Source organism: Mustela erminea, chromosome 4 (genome assembly GCF_009829155.1).
Source record: "Mustela erminea isolate mMusErm1 chromosome 4, mMusErm1.Pri, whole genome shotgun sequence".
In the NCBI taxonomy this organism is placed as follows: domain Eukaryota; kingdom Metazoa; phylum Chordata; class Mammalia; order Carnivora; family Mustelidae; genus Mustela; species Mustela erminea.
The window spans coordinates 28,310,791-28,335,565 of NC_045617.1; the positions used below are offsets into that span (position 1 = coordinate 28,310,791).

General features: G+C 34.8%; 1 long non-coding RNA gene across 1 annotated transcript in view; it reads left to right on the top strand.

The window, feature by feature from the left end:
• Positions 1–24,105, top strand: part of LOC116587723 — a 36,761-nt gene extending 12,656 nt beyond the window's left edge. Inside the window, exons 2-3 of the long non-coding RNA XR_004284607.1 lie at positions 4,775–4,874; positions 24,055–24,105. This is a non-coding gene — a long non-coding RNA (uncharacterized LOC116587723). The remainder of the gene's footprint in view (positions 1–4,774; positions 4,875–24,054) is intronic.
• The last annotated feature ends 670 nt before the right edge of the window (positions 24,106–24,775 follow it).

The window sequence follows — 24,775 nt, forward strand, 5'->3', positions numbered from 1 at the left end:
ACTTGGCGAGTCAGAAAGTGTGCTCTGCCTCCAAGAATGATGTGAAACCAAAAGTACCATCCCTGCAAGACTATCTCTGTGAGTCACATAAAATCAGCCTGACCAAGTAATTTAGTCTCAGATTTTGTTGCCTTCATATATATCCACACTTAGAGGGACATTTTTTTGTTGTTGTTTTGTTTTGTTTTGTTGTGGTAGTGTCTTGCATGTTTCTGTCTCTTACTCTCTTATTTTTAAGTTTTTCATCGGTTATCATGATTCTCCTGGGACAAAGAAGGTTTAACAAGGTCTAATAGATGAATTTCTAACGGGGATGTGAATGAAAATTTGGATAGAGGTAGGCAATTTGAGGGGAAAATGATAAAAGATGTAATAAAAATGTCAACAAATTGTTTTTCACATGTAATAAAATTTTCTGTTAATTCTGAAACACCAAAAGTTTTCTGGAAGCCATATATTTAATCATTTTTCCCATATGGATAAACCATAAATAAATAGATAGCATTTTCAATTATTTTCTGGAATTATTATTAATTTCCTATGTAGTTCTGAGAGAGCCTATTAGTTCTTTCATAACAGTTGTTTCAATTTTAAAATTAGAACTGAATAACTTGACTCATGGTTTATCTTATGAATAAATAAGGGTGATTGGAAAGTTTGCAAATTTTGCCCACATAAAAACTAAAGTTTCTGCCCCAGGTTGAAAAGTAAGCTCTTTATAACCATTAACCAATGTGTGTTTTGGGGATGGGAATAATATGTACTTCTAACACTTGTGTATAGGTGAAAACCCTGGGTATGACATCGTTTTGAGTTCCACTTTTTAAAAATATGAACATTCTACCTCCTCGAGTTCTTTTGAGCAAACTTTCTTAAATCCACTTTTTTTCCTTCTCTTGAAGAGATTTTGTAGCAATGCATAAAGTAACTTGCTTTTGTCAACATACTGTAATTAGTCACTTATTTTTAGAGCTGAATGTTAATGAGTCATTTCATGTTCTTAATTAAAAATGTTTCAGAATGGCATTGAGCTATAGAACAAATGGACAAATTAAGTCTATTCTGCATGATCATTTACCCTTTCAAATACATAATATATTTTTAAATGTTGAAATTAAGCACGAAGATTAATGCTATAATAATAGAGAAATAAACCTACTGCTCAAGTGCATTTTTTTTTTCATGACAACAATCACTTTAAGGTCATACTTCTTCATTAATAACCTTTTAAAAAATTCTGGATGGGGCGCCTGGGTGGCTCAGGGGGTTAAAGCCTCTGCCTTCAGCTCAGGTCATGATTCCAGGGTCCTGGGATTGAGCCTTACATCAGGTTCTCTGCCCAGCAGGGAGCCTGCTTCCCTTCCTCTCTCTCTGCCTGCCTCTCTGACTACTTGTGATCTCTGTCAAATAAATAAACAAAATCTTTAAAAAAATTCTGGATAAATACATCTCAGTTATCGTTCCCTTTTCATCTCTCATCTGATCTTTTAAATCACCTGGCTATTCAATGCTTCTCATTCTGACCCTACTCAACCTTATGTCACTAATCTACTTACTTATTTGTTACCATTTATTATTGTTTACCATTCAGTTTACCCTATTTAGTATTTCAAATCCATTGTATCTCATTTACCAATGCATTTTAGTTTTCTACTTATTATTTTTTGTTTACTTTAAATTAAACTGTTACTTTTAAAAACTGTATGTAAAATATAACAATTTTAATGATTTTTATTGGGGAAAATTTTCAAAAGATGAGCAGTAATATGATCTGAGATTCAGGATCGATGTCAGAAGAAAGTATAGTATTACTTCTCAAACTTTAGGATCATTTTCTGGTACTTCTAAGGTTTTCCTCAAAATGTCAGGAAAGCATATTTATTTTGTTATTAATGTTGCAGTTGTTTTACTGGAATCTAAAGGTGTAATAGGAAACCGAGTGTTTTCAATTATATTTCTGCACCTATGCAGAAAATATCAGAACCTATCTGTTCTGTAATTGTTGTATGTCTATGAAAAGAAAATGCAGAACCTATCTGTTCTGTAATTGTTGTATGTCTATGAAAAGAGACACAACACACTGGCAAATGCATTTGTCTGAGTATTGTGTGTGTGTATTGGTAGGGGGAGTGCAGTTGCAAGGGATAACTGAATGTATATGGGTATGGTATTCTAGAGTTTTGTATGGGGGGTTGTTTTTTGTTTGTTTGTTTTAGGTCAGTTCCACGCCAACATGGAGCCCAGCACGGGTCTTGAATTCAAGACCCTGACATCATGTCCTGAGATGATTTCAAGAGTTGGATGCTTAACTGACTGGACTACCCAGGTGTTCCTAGAGTTGTCTGTGTGTATGTGTGTGTGTGTGTGTGTTTAATGCCATAGTTCTATTATGAGGTTTTTAATGGGTTGGGAGTTAGTCTGCAAGTGTGTATTGTAAAGTTTTAAACATGAGTATTGGAGTAAATATCTTGTTTTCATTTTGTATAAGTTTGTGTTTGTAATGTAGATTTGTTCCTTTTATACTACCTACTCTCTCTGATAAACTATGTCCCAGTTCAGTTTCTTCTTCCTTGGAGCCATTTCTCATTCCTTTTCTCTTCTCTGTATGACTACTCTCACTGTTTTTTAGTTCCAGCTCTCATACTTCTCACCTGCCTCATTATTACAGAAGCCCCTAGAAGAAGGACTGTTTATTGCTTCTGTGAACATGTCTCACTCCTTCCTTCGTAGATACTAACCCTGACACCTCACAGCTATTTTGCCCACCTCCTAATCTCCTTAACAGCTTGAAGTGGAAAGTGTTACTAAGATCTTTTAACAAGAATATATCCTTTCACAGACCTGTACCCCTGGGGCTAAAAATACATTATATATTTATTTAAAAAACTAAAAAATTAAAAAAAAAATATCTCCTAATAGTTGAAAAAGTCACTGTGGCAGGATCCAATAGAAAAGCCCCAGACCAAATAACTCTCGAAAATACTAACTGAAGAAGTGGATTCCACAACTTGCCTCACTTGCATGCTTTGCAATCTGAATTCCTGAGGTAGCCTCTCAACTGAATATATCCTAGCAGGAAATCTGGCCTATGCTCCTGTGATTTCAAGGAATTTGTGCTGTATTTCCTTTTCCTTTTATTGTAGATAGTCTCAACATTTTTATCATGAAGTTCCACCACACATTACTATCTATTCAATAAAGGAACTGTGGAAGTGTGTGGGGGAAAAGAAGTGAGGCAGCTGAGATTTGCTGTACAATTAATACACTCTCTCTGTTGTCCTATCTCTGTTTCTATAGTATTTTAAAATATATACCTCATGAGGCTTCTTTCACTTACCATTTTAAGAAATATTTCTTGACACTACTCTTTCCTCTCCATCCTCAACATTACTGACATAGTTCAAATATTCATTACTTTTAACATAAACTGTTGTAGAAAGCTTATAATCTTCTCTATGTCTCTACAGTAGATTCTTAATACCTCTTCCATATTGGTATTTCTAAAAACAGATTTGATCATAAAATTCCCCAGTTTAAAAGGCAGGCTAATTCTCTACAACCTATGCTGACATGTGTTTCAGAATATATGTTTCAGAATATATGTTAGTAAACAAGCATTTATTTAGCACCCATTATTTAGAACATCAGAGAATAAGATAAACCTGGGTCCTTCTTTCAAAGAACTTACACTCTGTTGGGTAATAGAGAGTGGTGCCAAAAAATAAACAAGTAAATAAAACATAAATACGACAATTTCACTTAAAAATAAGGAGGGCAATTTGACAGAGTGCATGTAAGAATGGTTCTTAAGACAGTGTGGTCATGAGTGAATGAAGCTGAATGAAAAAAATCAACGAGCCAATAATGTAGGAACAGAGCTGCAGAGGCAAAGAGAACAGCAACAACAGCTTTGACACATGAACACATTTTCTGAATGGAGGTGGCTGAATGGAAGTCTGTATGACTGAGAGTTAGTGACCTGGGAATAACATGTTACAGAATGAGTTCAGAATGTTAGAATCCTGAGCATGTGGGAATCTATAAGCTGGTTATTGTTTGAATTTTTATGTTAACTGCAATGAGAAAGAATTGGAGAGTTTAAGTAGAGCAGTGATGTGAGCTGATTTGATTTAAGGAAACCATGTTGCTGCTCTGAGGAGAACAACCAGGAGGGGTTTCCTGTGGAGTCAGGGAGACCAGTCCAGGAGCTCAGGTCAGAAGTGCCAGTTTCTTGAGCTAGGGCACCAGTGAGGAAATGGAGCCAAGTAAACAGATTTGGAATGTACTTCGTAGTTAGATCTGAGCAAATGCTGATGGCTCACAGACTTATTTGCTGCAATGGGCATGACAGGAGCCACAGTTGATTTGGAGGAGGAGGAGTCAAAGTTCTGTTTTGGAGATGTTGGATTTGGCCTATTTTTTAAGGGTCAAGTAGCCAATGTAAGTCTGGAACAAGGGAAGATAGCAGTACTGTAAATATTATTTGAGAACTTACTAACAGAAAAGTAATATTTAATACCTGATTTGCCCTTATGATGATACCTCAGAGTAGTTATCACTATCTGGCATTGTGTTGCATATTCTCTTTTTTTTTTTTTTTCCTGTGTATCCTCCTTACAATGTAGATTCCATAAAGCCAGGGGCTTTCTCTGTTTTTTGTTACACTTGTCTATTTAGCCCTCAGACTGCATATAACATACAGTAGTCACTCAGTATATATTCACTGAGTGAGTGAAATAAATGAATAATTATTTCTTTCTCCCCATTTGTCTAGGCTGTCCTTGATGGAAGAAACACTCATGACAATCTGTAATAGATATTTAAGAGATGTCTGTGCAATCTAATTTAAAAAGCCATTGGTGTAACTGACTGAGGTTTGTTTGTCTTCTTTATGGCACAGTGATCTTTGAGTCCATCCATGTTGGTTCAGCATCACTGTTTACTCCTAAACTTAAACCATTATTTAGGCTCCACTAGTGCCACATGCATTTTTATTATCACTATAGTTTTCACCTTCTTTCTCACTATTTTTTACTTTTTTGCTCACTAAAAATCATTTTCCTTTGGGAAAAAAATAATATTACCAGTAACAGCCTTATACAGAACTATATGTGTTCAAAGGGACATTTTCCAACTTTCAAGAGCTAAATAATGGAAATATGTTGTTTGATAACTCTAGGCTGTGAATATCACAGAATTATTTTTAAAAAGAAACTCTAGACAAAATTTAATTCATTCTCTTTATTTTACAAAAATGAAAACAAAGGGCTAGAAATAACAAAAGAGACATTGCTATTTTGTGTGATAAATATAACTAAATTTTATGGATAGTTAAATTTTAGGCCCTCTTTTAAAATTTTTATTTGTACTATTTTAATTCTTAACATAGTTTTATGCTATAAATGCCCACTATAAATGCCCACTCTCACCATTATTCTCCTGATGAGGAAATTGAAGCTAAGTAATATTCCTGAGACCAGCCTATTTATAAGAGAAAAAGTGAGATTCCAAATCAGTGCCAATAGAGATAAGGAAAGATTTATTGAATAAATTATTGTCATAAATCCATTTCACATACATCTTTAGGTTGAACTATAACATTACCAATTTATATCTATCAACTATTATTTTTGACATGGTACTAGTTATCATATGTTATAATTTTGTTACTTCTAAGGAAAAGACAAGATTTCTTCTTTGGACTATGAAAGAGGAAATGGTGCTATACTTGGCAGGCTGTCATAAACAAGTATACAATGGAACAAAATATAGGAGATGAGTGTTTCTATGCATTGACTGCAAGACCATTTACTACCATGATCTTGAGAGAAGGGAAAGATAAAAGATGAAGCCTACACATGCCCCAACTTTCTGCTGAGGGGGCATATTCTTACAGCACAGAGGAAAAGTGCTGGCCAAAGAAGATCAAAAGTCTGTCTGAACTCAAGAGAATGAATTCCAAGTGGCAGAAGAACCGGGATTTTCAGAGCAGGGTACTGGGAGCAGGGAGCTGTGCTGAAGGCACATACCAGATATCTGCCTGGGGAATCCCTGAGAGTTGTTGGTAGAGTTTGGGCTATACCTGCATATAGAGAGACTTGGTAAGGCCCAGAAGATATCTACTCCTGCAGAGGTAAGAACTGAATGGAGATACCAGAGGTGGAGCAAAGCTGGAAGTCAGAGTTCTAGATCAAACAAGTGACAAGACCCCAAGATCTTGAGCATTCAAGGCAGCCCACGAAGGCCATACCTTAGAGTGGCCTTACTAGACTACAGGTCATACTAGAAGATGAAGTTCAAAACCAAGAGGGATCTTCCCTACCAAATAATAGACAGCTAAGTCTGACAGTAACAAAAACTCCCACACAGACTCGATCATATAATTTAAAAACTACTAAAAACTACTACACATGAAAAGAAGATATTTCAAATAATATAATAATTTGCAACTTGCTAAAATTTATGGAATATTTGAGTTACTAAAAGGGAAATTTGTATTTTTAAATGTGTGTATTAGAAAGAATAAAATTATAAAATCAATGATCTGAGTTGCTTTCTTAAGAATATAGAAAAAAGAACAAATTAATGCCTCAAAAAAGGGAAGAATAATAATGACAAAAACATAAATTGACTTCATAGAAAGAGTCTGGAAGTTTTCCTTCTGCTTCAGTTTTTTTGAAACAGCTTCAGGAGAATAGGTGTTATTTCTTCTTTGAAAGTTTGGTAGAATTCCCCAGGGAATTCGTCAGTTCCGGGGCTCTTGTTTTTTGGGAGGTTTTTGATCACTGCTTCAATCTTGTTACTAGATATCGGTCTATTCAGGCTGTCGATTTCTTCCTGGTTCAATTTTGGGAGTTTATAGTTTTCCAGGAATGCATCCATTTCATCAAGTTTGCTAACCTTATTGGCATATAACTGTTGATAATAACTTCTGATGATTGTTTCTACTTCCTTGGTGTTAGTTGTGATCTCTCCCTTTTCATTCATAATTTTATGAATTTGGGCTTTCTCTTTTCTTTTGGATTAGTGTGGCCAGTGGCTTATCAATCTTATTGATTCTTTCAAAAAACCAACTTCTAGTTTCATTGATACGTTCTACTGTATCTTTGGTTTCTACCTCATTGATCTCAGCTCTAATCTTGATGATTTCCCTTCTTATGTGTGGAGTTGGTTTGATTTGTTGTTGATTCTCCTGTTCTTTAAGGTGTAGAGACAGATGCTGTGTTCTGGATTTTTCAATTTTTTTGAGGGAGGCTTGGATGGCTGTGTATTTTCTCCTTAGGACTGCCTTTGCTGTATCACATAGGTTTTGGACCGAAGTGTCTTCATTCTCATTGGTTTCCATGAATTGTTTCAGTTCTTCTTTGATCTCCTGGGCAGAAGATATGAACAGACACTTCTCCAATGAAGACATACAAATGGCTATCAGACACATGAAAAAATGTTCATCATCACTAGCTCTCAGGGAGATTAAAATTAAAACCACATTGAGATATCACCTTACACCAGTTAGAATGGCCAAAATTAGCAAGACAAGAAACATGTGTTGGAGGGGATGTGGAGAAAGGGGAACCCTCTTACACTGTTGGTGGGAAGGCAGGTTGGTGCAGCCTCTTTGGAAAACAGTGTGAAGATTCCTCAAGAAATTAAAAATAGAACTTCCCTATGATCCTGCAATTGCACTCCTGGGTATTTACCCCAAAGATACAGATGTAGTGAAAAGAAGGGCCATCTGTACCCCAATGTTTATAGCAGCAATGGCCACGGTCGCCAAACTATGGAAAGAACCAAGATGCCCTTCAACAGATGAATGGATAAGGAAAATGTGGTCCATATACACTATGGAGTATTATACCTCCATCAGAAAGGATGAATACCCAACTTTTGTAGCAACATGGACGGGACTGGAAGAGATTATGCTGAGTGAAATAAGTCAAGCAGAGAGGTCAATTATCATATGGTTTCACTTATTTGTGGAGCATAACAAATAGCATGGAGGACATGGAGAGTTAGAGAGGAGAAGGGAGTTGAGGGAAATTGGAAGGGGAGGTGAATCATGAGAGACTATGGACTCTGTAAAACAATCTGAGGGGTTTGAAGTAGTGGGGGTGTGGGAGGTTGGGGTACCAGGTGGTGGGTATTATAGAGGGCACAGATTGCATGGAGCACTGGGTGTGGTGAAAAAATAATGAATACTATTATGCTGAAAATAAATAAATTTAATTAAAAAACATAAATTGATGTAATAGTAAAAAAGACACAATAAAGAAAATTAATAAAGTCTAATGATCACTATCAAGAAAGAAAAAAGGAAAATCACTACAAAGACTGTTTAATTAAAAGAATAATAATGAAATATTATGAAGACCTTTCATGGCAGTACATTTGACAACTTACATAGAATGCAAAAATTCTTTGAAAACCACAGTTTACAAGGAAGAGAAAAGGTGGTGGAGGAGTAGGGGACCCTATTTCATCCAGTTCCCTGAATTGAGCTGGATATCTACCAGACCATTCTGGACAACCATGAAATCAGCCTGAGATGTAAGAAGATATATCTGGATCTCCACAAACAGAAATATCTCCAATATCATCTCAAGGTATGATGCAGGGAGCTAGGATTCTGTGGGCAGATCCCAGAAGATAAATGGAAGGAGGAAGGAACTGCTATAAGTACTGAAGCTGGGAAGGTGAAATAACACAGGAGTGCAAAAGCCTCCCACACTGGGGATGGGGCACAGACTCAAAGACCGGGTAGCAGTGTGAAAAGGACTTTAGGGCAGGCCCCCAGACTGAAACCAGGAGCTTTAGGGGCACCTGGACAAACCAGGGGCGGCTTGCAGATTTAGAAGCATAAAGAGCAAAGGTAGCGGGGCCAGTCCTGGAAATGAGGGCTGGGAGTGCTACTGTGGAGCACACAACCCAGGATTTTAGCAGCATAGACAGAAATGGAGACAGTGTGTTGTGTAGAGCTCAGTGAAGATCAGACTGCTAACTCTCTGTTCTGAGACATTTGGATATGGTCACTTTTTCTCTGACTCTCAGAAGAGATGCAGAAAGCTGTCAAGACACACAAAAAAAATGGTTTTCACTGAGTCCATTCCCCAAAAAAGGGTTGCCTGAATAACAGGGTGGTTGGACCCTTCCATAGAATACAGGCTAGAAGAAGAGTCTGGCAATCCTAAGGTGCCTATAAAACAGGTACATCTTGCTTGGGTTTTGGACTCTGTGCATTTTGTTAACCACCCCTCAGTAGAGTGACTGAGAGGAGAGGGGCACCTGGGTGGCTCTGTGGGTTAAAACCTTTGCCTTTGGCTCAGGTTGTGATCTCAGGTCCTGGGATCAAGCCCAGCACCAGGCTCTCTGCTCAGCAGGAGGCCTGCTTCCTCCCCTCTCTCTCTCTCTGCCTGCCTCTCTGCCTACTTGTGATCTCTGTCTGTCAAATAAATAAATAAAATCTTTAAAAAAAATGACTAAGAAGAGAAACCCCTAAAAAGGAAAGATTCAGAGACTGTGTCCTCTACCACAGAGCTAATGGATATGGATGTAACCAAGACGTCAGAAAATGATTTCAGAGTAACAGTTATCAAGGTAATATCTAGGTTTAAGAAAAATATTAACAACAATATAGAATTTCTATGGTCAGAAATGAGATATAATCAGGCCAAACTTAAAAATGTTATGAGGTGCCTTCAGCTCAGGCTTACTGCTCAGTGGGGAGGCTGCTTCTCCCTCTCCCACTCCCCTTGCTGGTGTTCCCTCTCTCACTGTGTCTATTTCTGTCAAATAAATAAACAAAATCTTTTAAAAAAATACTATGAATGAAATGTTGTCTAAACTGGATACTCTGACTGACAGGGTAAATGAGGCAGAAGAAGGAATTAGTGAGACAGAGGATAGGATAATAGAAAAGAAGGAAATCAAGGGGCATGGGAAAAATATATTAAAACCCAAGGAATCCAGCTGAAAGAGATTAATGACTCAATGAAACATTCCAATATCAGAACTATTTGGGATCACTGAGGGAGGTGGAGAGAGAAGACACATTTGAGCAAATTGTAGCTGAGGAATTCCCTAATTTGGGGAAGGAAACAAGGATTCATGTCCAAGATGCAGAGAGGATCCCTCCCAAGATCAATGAGAACAAACTCACACCATGAAATATAATAGTACAATTTGCAATTCTTAGCTTCAAGGAAACAATCTTGAAAGCAGTGAGAAAGAAGAGAATTCTTACATACAGAGGGAGGAATATCAGAGTAAAGTCAGATCTGTCCACAGAGTTCTAGCAAGCCAGAAAGGACTGGCAAAACATATTCAGGGTACTAAATGAGAATATGCAGCCAAGGATAATTTATCCAGCAAGGTTGTCATTCAGAATGGATGGAGAGACAAGGAACTGCCAAGACTGGCAGAAACTGAAAGAATATGTGACCACCAAGCTGGCCCTCCAAAAAATATTAAAGGGAGGTTTTATAAAAAGAGAAAGAATCCAAGAGCAGACATTTACAGAGACAATTTATAGGAACAAGGACTTCACAGGCAACATGATAACAATAAAAACATACCTTTCAATAATCACTCTCAATGTGAATGACCTAAATGCTCCCACGAAATGGCAGAGGGTTGCAGACTGGATAAAAGACAGGACCCATCCATATATTGTCTACAAGAGATTCATTTTGAACCTAAAGATACATCCAGACTGAAAGTGAAGGGATGTAAAACCACTTTTCATGCCAATGGACCTCAAAAGAAAGCTGGGGTAACAATTCTCATATCAGACAAATTAGATTTTAAGCTAAAGACTGTGATTAGAGATACAGAAGAACACTATATCATTCTTAAAGGGTCTATTCAACAAGAGGATCTAATAATTGTAAATACCTATGATCCCCCAACATGGGAGTAGCCAACTACATAAGCCAACTGTTAACCAAAATAAAAAGACATATTGATAATCATACTCTAATAGTATGACCTCAACACTCCATTCTCAGCAATAGACAGATCATCTGAGCAGGGAATCAACAAAGAAACAAGAGCTTTGAATGTCACATGGGACCAGAGGGACCTCATAGATATATATATACACAGAATATTCCACCCTAAAACAACAGAAAAGTCATTCTTCCTGAACGCACATGGAACTTTCTCCAGAATAAACCACATATTGGGTCACAAGTCAGGTCTCAACTGATACCAGAAGATTGAGATTATTCCCTGCATAGTCTCAGACCATAATGGTTTGAAACTGGAACTCAATCACAAGAAAAAAATTGGAAGAAATTCAAACACTTGGAAGTTAAAGATTCTTGCTTAAAAATGTTTGGGTCAACCAGGAAATCAAAGAAGAACTTAAAAAATTCATGGAAACCAATGAGAATGAAAATATATCAGTCCAAATCCTATGGGGTACAGAAAGACTGTTCTAAAGGGGAAATACATAGCCATCCAAGACTCACTCAAAAACAAAACAAAACAAAAAACAAGAAAGAAAGAAAAATAAAAATCCTGAAAACACAAATTAACTTTACACCTTAAAGAACTAGAAAAAGAACAACAAATAAAGCCTAAGGCATACACGAGAAGAGAAATAATTAAGATTAGGGCAGAGATCAATGAATTCGAAACCAGAAATATAGTAGAGTGGGTCAACGAAACTAGATGCTGGTTCTTTCAAAGAATAAGATCAATAAACCACTGGCCAAACTAATCCAAAAGAAAAGAAAACAAATTAAAAGAGACCCAAATTAATAAAGTTATGAACGAAAGGGGTGAGATCAAAACTAATACCTAGGAAATAGAAACAATTATTAGAAATTATTATCAACAGCTATATGCCAATAGGTTAAGCAACCTGAAAGAGATGGATGCCCTCCTGGAAACCTATAAACTACCAAGATTGAAACAGGAAGAAATTTATAACCTGAATATACCAATAACTGGTAATGAGATTGAAGCAGTAATCAGAAACTTCTGAAAAAAACAAGAACCCACAGCCTGATGGATTCCTTGGGGAATTCTACCAAGCATTCAAAAATCATTAATACCTATTCTCCTGAAACTGTTCCAAAAAATAGAAACAGAAGGAAGATGTCCAAACTCATTCTATGAGGCCAGAATTACCTTGATTCCCAATCCAGACAAAGACCCCATCAAAAAGGAGAATTACAGACTAATATCCCTGATGAATGTGGATGCCAAAATTCTCAACAAGATCCTAGCTAATAGCTTCCAGCAATACATTGAAAGAATTATCCATTACGACCAGGTGGAATTTATCCCTGGGATGCAAGGGTGGTTCAGCATTCTCAAATCAATCAATGTAATAGAACATATTAATAAGAGAAGAGACAAGAACCACATGATCCTCTGAATTGATGGAGAAAAAGCATTTGACAAAATACAGCATCCTCTCCTGATTAAAACTCTTCAAGTATAGGGATAGAGAGAAAATTCCTCATTTCATAAAAACTATCTATGAAAAACCCGCAGACAATATCATTCTCAATGGGGAAAAGCTGAGAGCCTTTCCCTTAAGATCAGGAACACAAGGATACTTACTCTCACCACTATTGTTCAACATAGTACTGGAAGTCCTAGCAACAGCAATCAGTCAACAAGAAATAAATAACTTCAGTCAACAAGAAGTCAAACTCTCTGTCTTCAGAGTTGACATGATAAGCAAAGAGGTAAAGGATCTATACTCTAGGAACCACAGAACACTTATCAGAGAAATTGAAGAAGGCACAAAAAGATGGAAATACTTTCCATGCTATGGATCAGAAGAATAAACATTGTTAAAATGCCTGTGCTGTCCAGAGTAATTTGTACTTTGAAGGCCATCTCAGTCAAAAACCAATGGAATTTTTCAAAGTGATGGAACAAGCAATTCTAAAATTTGCATGGAACCAGAAAAGACCCTGAATAACCAAGGAAATGTTGAAAAAGAAAAACAAACCTGGGGGCATCGCATTGCCTGATTTCAAGCTATGTTACAAAACTGTGATCACCAAGACAGCATAGTACTGGCACAAAAACAGACACAGGGATCAATGGAACAGAATAGAGAGCCCAGCAATGGACCCTCAACTCTATGGTCAACTAATCTTCGACAAAGCAGGAAAAAATATCCAATGACAGCCTCTTCAATAAATGGTGCTGGGATGGGCGCCTGGGTGGCTCAGTGGGTTAAGCCTCTGCCTTTGGCTCAGGTCATGGTCTCAGGGTCCTGGGATTGAGCCCCGCATCGGGCTCTCCGCTCAGTGGGGAACCTGCTTCCCCCTTTCTCTCTGCCGGCCTCTCTGACTACTTGTGATCTCTCTCTCTCTGTGTCAAATAAATAAAATCTTTAAAAAAAAATGGTGCTGGGAAAATTGGGCAGCTATGTAAAGAAGAATGAAACTCAACCATTCTCTTATACCATACACAAAGATAAACTTGAAATGGATAAAAGACCATCATGTGAGATGGTCCTAGAGGAGAACATAGGTAATCCTAGAGGAGAACATAGGTAATGACCTTTTTGACATCAGCCACAGAAATTTCTTTCAAACACATCTCCAAAGGCAAGGGAAACATAAGTGAAAATGAACTTTTGGGACTTCATTAAGATAAAAAGCTTTTGCATAACAAAGTAAACAGTCAACAAAACAAAGAGACAACCCATGGAATGGGAGAAGATATTTGCAAATGACACTACATTTAAGGGCTGGTATCCAAGATCTATAAAGAGCTTCTCAAACTTAATATCCAAAAAACAAATAATCAAGTTAAGAAATGGGCAGAAGACATAAACAGAAACTTCTCCAAAGAACACACACAAATGGGTAACAGACACATGAAAAAATGTTCAACATCATTAGCCATCAGGGAAATTCAAATCAAAACCACATTGAGATACCACCTTACCCCTGTTAGGATGGCAGAAATTGATAAGACAAGAAACAATAAATGTTGGAAAGGTTGTAGGGAAAGGGGAATCCCCTTTACACTGTTGGTGGGAGTACAAGTTGATACAGGCACTTTGGAAAACAGTGTGGAGGTGCCTCAAAAAGTTAACAATAGAGCACCATATGACCCAGCAACTGCACTACTAGTATTTACCCCAAAGATACAGATGTAGTGAAAAGAAGGGCCATATGCACTCCAGTGTTCATAGCAGCCGTGTCCACAATAGCCAAACTGTTGAAGGAGCCAAGATGCCCTTCAACAGATGGATGGATAAAGAAGATGTGTTCTGTTTATATAATGGAATATTACTCAGCCATCAGAAAGGATGAATACCCAACATTTGCATCAACATGAATGGAACTGGAAGAGATTATGCTAAGTGAAATAAGTCAAACAGAGAAAGAAAATTATCATATAATTTCACCTATTTGGGGAGCATAAGGAGTAGCATGGAGGACATTAGGAGAAGGAAAGGAAAAATGAAGTGGGGGGGAGTGAGAGGGGGATACAAACCATCAGAGACTATGGACTCTGGGAATCAAGCTGAGGCTTTTAGAGGAGAGGGGGTTTGGGGGATGGGTGAGCCCAGTGATGGGTATTAAGGAGGGCACAAATCACACGGAGCACTGGGTGTTATACACAAAGAATCATGGAACACTCCATCAAAAACTAATGATATACTGATGGTGACTAATAATGTGATTTTTTAAATTTTACATTTTAATAATTTTAAAAATTTTAATTAAATTTAAAAATTATTAAATATTTTATTTTATTTTTATTATATATACTATTTATATATAGTTTATTATATATTTATATATTTTATTTTATATAATATATATTATTTTTATATTTAAATTATTTAATTTAATTAAAATAATTTAATTAAAATGATTTAATTTTAATAATTTAAAAATTATTAAGAAAAGAAAACCACAATATAATAAAAAGGACACAAGAAGAAATAAAATTGTGAATAGTTCTTTTCTATTAATGTTTGGATTAATAATAAATACTCTTACTCAAAATAAACATTGATACCCAGATGGTTTGATGGGAAATTTTATCAAAAATTAAAGGAAGAGTGAGGTGGTGCCTGTGTGGTTCAGTCAGTTGAGCTCCAACTTTTATTAATATTTATATCTATATTATTTATGATAAAATGAATGAAAATGGTTGAAATATCCGTTAGAAGAAGAATGAATAAACATTATGACATATTCATAGAATAGATGATGATTCATCTATAAAAATTGGAGAATACACAACAGATAGATACATTTTTAAATTTCAAAAACACTATGTTGATAAAAGAACCCAGTATAAAAGAGTATGTAACACATGATACGACTTATATGACATTCAGAAATAATCAAAATTAATGTACAGAGATGAAAATATGGAAGAATTGTGACCTACAGAAGATTAAAATAACCATAAGAGGGCCACAGGGTAAAGTTTAGCTAGTAGAAATATACTATACTTTGATAGAAGTGTTAAATGTACATATATACATTTGTAAAAACTCCTTGAACTGCACATTTTAAGTGTGCATTTCAGTGTGTGTAAATTTTACTTCCATTACTTTTTAAAGGTATTATGAAAGTACTTCAACCTGTGATTTAAAATTGGACCAAAAAATAAAAACTTTGCCTGAACTTATTTATCATTTCTAATTATTTCCTAATTATGTATATATGAAATGCCCACATTTATAGCATTTCTTTTTTTTTTTTTTTAAGAATTATTTATTTTAGAGAGTAGGAGATAGCGCATGAACAGGGGGAGGGAAGAAGCAGAAGGAGACAGAGAATCCTGAGCAGACTCCACGCTGAGCATGCAACCTGATCTAGGGCTCGCTCTCCTGACCCTGGATCATGACCTAAGCTGAAACCAAGAGTCTCATGCTCAATCCACTGAGCCAACCAAGTACCCCTATATCATTTGTTTTCGAAGAATATGTCCTTTAACAAACAAATTTTGGTGGTTAATAAGAAGTTGGAAAACAGACTATCTTAGTGAAAAAGAATATGGACATTGTCAAAGCCTACAGAAAATCTTTCTCTTTTAGAAAGGTTTTACAAAATTCCTGAATAAAAATCCTCCATATTATGAACTATGGGAATAAGACAAAAGCTACCTATTAAAATTTTGTTTTTCAGTACTAAAATTTTCTTGTTCCTGGCTGCAATATGTGGTTAAAGTAATATAATTTCAGACATGCCTGTTTTCAGGTGCATATGATATTTTATTTGATTTTTAAAGAATTAAAATTAATTTCATTTTATTGTCTCTCCTGAGAGTGCAATTACAGTAAAAGATTATCTTTTTAATTCCATTAGAATGATATTCTTGTGGATAGTGTTTTTCAAGAAATTGAATTTATAGTTTTGTTATATAATTCTTGGAAAGAAATATGTAAGTTTATAAAGAAAGTACAGCTCATGCTTTTATGAAGTACAGAAACATTTAATAATAATCATGTAAAACTTTAACAAGACATTTGCCTGTTTTTGCTATAGAAGTTAATAAGGTGATTATAAAATTTATTTGGAAATGCAAAGAACAAAGAACTAAAGTATTTCGGTTTAAAAATCATGTACTCCCTTTTTTTAGTGTGATTTATATAGTCTTTATTTCCTATGCTCTTTTTCCCTCTTTTTTAAAAAAGAAATGTCATTTAAAATTAAGACAGAGAGTGGTAATTTGCTTCACAGGCTTTTAGCGGTGATAACCCTATATTAGGAGCTAAAAGGATATTTTGTAAGGCAGTAAACATGCAAAGTCTTGATGTACATTGGAGATAAAAAAGGCCATTTAGGTGAACATTGGATGTGTTTATCCTTAAATAAGCAAATCTATTTCTTAGATGGGAGATGAAAAAAAAAAGTAGAGTGAAATCATTCACATTAGGCTCCACATCCTTTTTATATGTCTACTTTTTTTTTTTAAAGCACTTTCACATATTAGACTCTGGCTTTATATTTAAATAGAAAACATGCAAACTTCTATAATTAGAAAATAGAAATTATATCAAATATTTCAAGAACACTTTATAATTTTGTTTCAAAATCTTAATTTTATAAAAAGGAAATATTAAATGCTTACCATTAATAAAACATTCCATTGGTTTTTAACATAAAGATTTTTTTTTTTTTCTGTAGCACTTGAAGGATTTATTTTAGTTGAAGATGAGATAATAATGCTAACAATATGCTTGCACTGAAGGAGGAGTGTTGGCCTAGCATCTCACCATCCATAGTCACTATTTGGAGGTGCTTTTTATTTCCTTTTTGAATACTTAATAACACCTTTGATGATTAACCTCTTTTACGTATTCATAACGCTGTTATTCCAGAAAAGAAAATAAACCAATGAGAATACATAAAATAAATTAGTTATTACCATGTGTGTTACACATTTTTAGGTAACAATTATTTGGGGAAAGAGAACACACTGAATTATCAATTAGTGGTTAAATTTAAATTTTTCTACTTTGGGTAAACTTTAAAAACAAAGAGACATTATTTAATTTTTTTTATTTGAAGACCTAGGAAAAAAAGTTTGATAAATCAATAATACAATTTTCAATGAAAGAAGCATTTTATATTTATTAGTAGTAAATCTTTAATGTTTCTTGATATAGATTGGAATTTTTGAAGTCTCATAGCCTATTTGTGTCTGTTAGACACTAAGGACAGTAAAATGTCATCAAATAGGAAAACAAATACAAAATGCTTTATAATTATACATTGAAGTTACTATTTAAAAATTATAAATGTCACTCATCTTTCCCTTAAAAGATTGCACTTTTTTTTTTTATGTAGAAAAGACAGGAGGAATTATTGAAAGGAATGCTTTTTCACTATTTTATTTTAATTTTAAGCTCCTCTTAAAATTAAGGATTGTCCCAAGTACGTCAAAATATGCCCATGGTAGTGAGAATTACCATGTAAAATTTATTTTATATCAGAATCCCAAGAAGAGAGGGGAGGCGTTTGTCCTCAAGTTCAAGGTACACTCCAAACTCATGAATGCTTTTGGTTATTCTGTAGGGGGCAGCAAAATCTAAACTAAATAAATATTGAAGGACTACTGACAGGAACCGTTTAGCAGCTGGTTTGTACTATGAGCAAGGGGGTGGAATATACCTGAATTGCTGCAAAATTATCATAATGCTAATTAAAATTCTTTACGTTCGCAACAGGGGTTGCTTGTATTCCCCTTTATCTAATCTCTGCTTTTATATACACAACTACTGAAGCTGAACAAAACCAGTGAGATAAAATTAACACACAAATTGTTTTTCCTCCCTTTGGGCAGGAAACATCCTGTTTACAAGGAAAATGATATTATACATAAATATTTATGAAAAACAACAAAGAGTCAAACCAAATCAGTGAGTTTTTGTGGAAACTAGCAAAAATAACATGAGGTAGAATACTTGATACTTTTATGAACAGTTCCACAGTGTTCTGAAATAAAAACCTATTTGGAAAACGGAGCAATTTCTAACATTTGCTATCAATAATTAATTTTAGGTTGTGCCAGGTGAAACTGAAGACTTAACTAATATTGTAAATTAATTCAAGTTTCCTGTCCATCATACATACAATACTTTCATTTTAGTGTATTGTCAAAAGGTGAACTCTCCATTTTCTTCACCCTCAAAAAACTTTTGTAAGGAAGGAATTAAGAAAGTGAGTAGATGCATTATCTTCATTAAGATTCCAGGGGGAAAACTGGATCTGATCAGAGGTATAGGAGGAACGAGTTAAAGTAGAGGGCAACATTTTTCATTTAATGAGACATCTACATTAACCTATAAAATCATATGATTTTCAAGAGTGAAGAATTCATTATCTTTCAGAATTAAATTGCAGTCTTTAGTAAAAAACTCACGGAAGAAACTTTTGGATTGAATCCTTATCTCATGTTTCTTGGCTTTACTTTTCAGTTCTTTGGTTATGTCCTAGACCTAATGAAACAAATAATATGTGTTGATATCAACATTGAACACAGTACTTCTTAAGTATGTATTAAAATATGTAAATGGTAAATTAAAGAAGCACATTGTGACAAATGGTAGGTATATTCTTAAGACATTAAAATGAAAATTTTAAATGGCAAAAACTCAAATAATACCAAATAAAAAATTAAAATTGCATTTATTTTTTCTTCTATTTGAAAACATAGTAAAATCTTAGTTTCCTCTTGCTAAATTTTCAGCATGGATTCTTTTCCTTCCTATTTAATGTTCCTTATTCAAAATCTTTTCCCATTAGGACATTATATGAGAAAATGTTACTTGGTGTCCAGCATATGATTAAATCCCAAATTCTTATTTTCTAACATTACAAGAAAGTGAAAAATTGAGAAGGGACACTGTTATTTTAAGACATCTTTTAGATGTGGTTTTCTCATTCCATTAGTGACGAGCTAATGGTTTATTAATATTATGAATAGTCTTTTTTTTTTTAATGTGACAGGACAAATTGTGGGTAACATAGAGACCATGCAAGGAAAGTTCTTTATTTGTGAAGTATTGTGCATCATTATGTAAAAATTATATTTTGAGGGAAGGAAAACCTCCTATCATTAAAGGAACTAGAATTTTCCCAGATGATACTGATGTATTTTACAGTGCAGGAGTAATTGTAATAGACCTAAAAGACTATCTAGTATATTTTAAAAACTAAAATATGGAAGCAGAACTCCCTTAAATTACCCCCCCAATTCACTGTGATATACTTCCAGCCCTTTTATTTCTAAAGTTTTATTTTATTTTACATTATTCTAAATCTGCATCTTAGGATCAAGTGATTTATTTAAGTCAACAATTTATAAATCATATTTGTCTTGGAATCTATTATTTTAGTGATCAGAAACTGTTTGCTAATAATGAGAATGCTTAACCAAACTCTTGTCATAATAAAAAGAATAAGGTCACTGCAGAAACTCTTTCATAAAGCCAAATGCCAGATGTCCTTCGCTACCCAGACACTCTGGATCCAATCTCTTGAGATGAGATCATATAAATAAATTGTTATGGAATTATTTTAAGGAAGCCCTCTCTCTGTCATTCTGATGTCACTGTCCTAACTTAGGAGTCAAACAAATTTGTACACTGAGTGATACATGCTTTGATTTGAAATTATATCCTTCCTATACGTTTGGTCTTAAAAATGTGCTCCAGTTAATGACAAGGAAGAATGTGTGGATGTGAGTGTTTGTGCATGTGCATTTATATGTTTGCTTTTTAGAATACTTACTTAGCAAAATACATAATTCACAAGCTTATTGTTGTCTCCATTTAACACTGAGAATCATGTACAATTATAATAATTAATAATAGTGGAACTTAGGACAAAATCTTCATGGAGTTCCCCAATACATACTTCTGCAACTGCCAGAATAATATTTGTTAAAATAAAACCCATTCCTTCTTTTCCCTTCTCCCTCAAACTTTCCAAAAATTTTAGAATTATTTTTGTGTGGCAGAATGGATACTCTTTCTTTTCCATTTTATTTATTTATGAAATAGATAAACACTCATATTTGACTTCAGGCTCATTCAGTACTTAAGAACCAATTATTCAGAAAATCATGAAATTATTGATATTCTCAAAAGTCTCAAGGAAAGGCTTAAGTAATTCTGAGACACACATTTAGATAAAACATTTAGAATATGTAACATTTGTTTATGAAAATGTTATCAAAGCTCTTTTTTGAAGTTTTTTTAAAAATTTAAATTCCTCGGGTCCCTGGGTGGCTCAGTGGGTTAAGTCTCTGCCTTCACTCAGGTCATGATCTCAGGGTCCTGGGATCAAGTCCCACGTCGGGCTCTCTGCTCAGCAGGGAGCCTGCTTTCCCCTTCTCTCTATGCCTGTCTCTCTGCCTATCTATGATCTCTGTCTGTCAAATAAATAAATAAAATATTAAAAAAAAATTAAATTCCAGTATCATTAACATACAGCATTTTATTAGTTTCAGGTGTACAATGTAGAGATTCAATTGTTCCATACGTCACCAAGTGCTCATGATAATAAGTGCTCTCCTTAATCCCCATCACCTTTCACCCATCCCCCCCACCTCCCCTCTGGTAACCATCAGTTTGTTCTCAGTAGTTAATAGTCTGTTTCTATATTTATCTCTCTCTCTCTTTAGTTTGCTCATTTGTTTTGTTTCTCAAATTCCACATATGAGTAAAATAATATAGTATCTGTCTTTCTCTGACTCACTTGTTTCACTTAGCATTATATTCTGTAGCTCCATCCAGGTCCTTGCAAATGGCAAGACTTCATTCTTTTTATGGCCAAGTAATATTCTATACATATATATATGTATACACACATATGTATATATATTCTAATATGTATATGTATATATTATTATGTATACACATATATGTATATACATATATGTGTGTATTCTTATATATATACATATATATACACACACATATATATTTACTGTATATTGTACATGAATGCATAAAGGAGTGGTATATACGTATATATATGTACACACATATGCATACACATATATACGTGTGTGTGTATATATATATATATATATATATATATATCCCACTCCTTCTTTATGCATTCATGTATCAGTGGACATTTGGGCTGCTTCCATAACTTGTATACTCTACATAATTCTGCTATAAACATTGGGGTACATGTATCTCTTTGAATCAGTGTTTTTGTATTTTTGCGGTAAATACCCAGTAGCTCAATTACTGGATCTTAGAGTAGTTCTATTTTTAACTTTTTGAGAAACACCCATACTGTTTTCCTCAGTGACTTCATCAGTTTGCATCCCCACCAATAGTGCCGGAGGGGCTGGGAGGTGGGGAAAATGGGGAGATTGGGGTAAAAGGGTACAAATTTCCAGTCAGAAGATGTATAAGTTTTGGGGATCTAATATACAGCATTGGGATTATTGGGATAACAATACTGTATTACATACTTTAAAAAGTTGCTAAGAGACTGATTCTAAAATGTTCTCACTTCCAAAATAAATCCTAATTATGTAATGTGATGGAAGTGTTAGCTAATACTAATGTGACTATCCTATGGCAGTGTATGTGTATCAAACCAACATGTTGTACATCTTAAACTTACACAATATTATAGGTCAATTGTATCTCAATTAAAAGATGGTAATAGTACCTACCTGATAATACATGTAGAGCTTTCAGTACAGTGCCTTTCACTTGGTAAATATACCAGGAGCATTTACTACTATTACTCCAACTATTAGCACTATTACTGTTTTTAGCTTGACTTACATAATTTTCTGGAGTAATCACCTTCTTTACAGCACTAGTACTTTATTTTTCACCTAAATCTAGAAAATGTCATTTCTTTTTATGTATACATTCTCTTCACTATGGGTATATATGATTATGTACATATAGTTACATAAAATAAGTCCACACCAAGACTTTAGGGTTAAATTTGTTGTCAGATTTCTTTTTTTCTTTTAAACACCAAACTGAATTGATCAGTTTCTCCACAGTTTCCCGTGAAGTTCTTGGAATCATTATTTTAATATATCTCTATTATATGTGCTGCCCTTTGTTTGATCTGTCACTTTGATAGATGACACTTTCTTACAGGGGACACCTATGTGTCGTAATGGTTTGAAAAAAGAAACTTCTCTGAAAGGTCCTTTAGTGATCATGGGTAGGCTTCAAAGGTTGGCAAGTCAGATAAATGTCACTTATTCTATTTTCAGATCTTCTTCCATTTGAATAATTTAAGCTTTTTATTTTGTGGTCCTTAGAGATCTGTGAAACTCCATTTGAATTAGGTGCTGTCAAAATTATTAAATCTGTCAAGAATTGAAATTCTTTGCAATTCAATATTAAATTTTACTTGTCATTTAAAAAAAAATACTGAAGACAGTTTTCCCTAAATGGGGGTGGAAATGTCAAAAACTTCTCAGCTCTAGCGTTTTTAATACTAGATTAATGAGTGCCAATCAATAATCTTATATCAGGTCACCTTTCCTCCATGAAGTGGGTTTAGAAATAAAAATATCCTGCTATCCTGTGTCATTATTTTTGTAAATATTTGCATCTGAGAAAGGGTCTACTCTTTGAGTGGAGGACCAGGAATCGTATGTGCTGTTGGACAACTTTCTAGCAGCAATGGAAAAAAAAAAATGTAAGCTGAATGTAAGCTGAAAAGAGGAGCAGGTGATCATTTATGTAAGAATGCAAGCTGGTATTTTAGGAAACTCTGCATAGCATCATTCTAAAAATTTTCTGTAATGAAGATCTAAAAGTATGACAGGAAATTCAAACTTCTAATCTTAGATTGAGAAGTCCTACCCCTGTCTTTCAGCTTCTCCTATCCCTTTTCTCCAAAATACCTTTTTTACCTCCATAGTCCAAAATAGACAAACTCTCAGCTCCAGCGTATGAACTCCCCCCTCTCCATTTTGTGAGGTCTAGCTAGTAAAAAGTTTTTAAAAATAATGACAGGGGCACCCTGGGTGGCTCAGATGGTTAAGCGTCTGCCTTTGGCCCAGGTCATGATCCCAGCCTCCTGGGACTGAGCCACAAATCAGGCTCCTGGCTTAGCGTTGGTTCTGGATCTCCCTCTCCCTCTGCCTCTCCCCCGCTCATGCTCTCTCACTCTTTCTGTATCTCTCTATCTCAAATAAATAAATGAAATCCTTAAAAAATTGTTTTAAAAAATAATGACATTAGAGTTTTCTTTTTTTGAGATTTAATATAATTAATATTTATAACATCACCAAGTAAATTATTTTTTTTTAAATATAATTTAATTTTTTTTTCAGGGTTCCAAAATCCATTGTTTATGCACCACACTTAGTGCTCCATGCAATACGTTTCCTCCATAATACCCACCACCAGGCTCACTCAACCCCCAACTCCCCTTCCCTCCAAGACCCTCAGTTTGTTTCTCAGACCATGAGAGACCATGGACTCTGAGAAACAGTTTTATTTTTCTTATCTCAGCTGTGGTTCAAGGCTATTACAGCATTTCATGTCCTTTCCCAGTCATAGCTCTTTCTGTCCTCAGCACTGCCTAACTGCATGTTTCCTTTTGGATTCAGGTTCTGCAATCCAGGGCTACCCAAACTGTGTTTGACAGGACAGAAAATGTCTATGAACTCTTTGCCACCATGCATTGTAAGAACAGGGCAGCAGTCAAAGGTATTTAGAAACTTGGCAGACTAATTTGGCAGACTAATGTGTCAATTAAATGTAATAGTGATATAAAATTGGGTATTTTTCTTCTATTTTAAGAATTCATAGTTTATTGTATTTTTTATAAGTGAGAGTTTACATCACATAAGATTCATCTCCAGTTCAGTGACTCTCAAATTATGACATTGGATGTCTTATTTATTGTATTTTCTTCTGTTTTTACTTCACAGTAAAGGAGAAGCTTGCATGTCAACACTACAATGAAGTATATCAGTAAGCTAAGTCAGATCACACTTTTTCCTGGACTTGAGAGCCTTGGACCAAATGTGCAAATAAAATTTGTGGTCTCACCACTCTGATTAGAGAAAAAGTTGGTTCAAATTATATGCCCCAGAGACAGAGGAAAAGAAGGCAAAGCAAACTGAGGTTGAGAGGAACCACATTTGCTTATGATGTGTAAGGTGGAGCCAGATCAAGACAACTGCCCTAGACCTTGAACTGATGCAGTAATTCTACAATTTTCTTTTTAAAACCCTAGCCCATCAATGTATGAGAATTAATACCATGTCCATCTATGAAGCCTAAAAACAAGAGGTTTTGTAATTGCCTTCTATTTCTCCTTCCCAT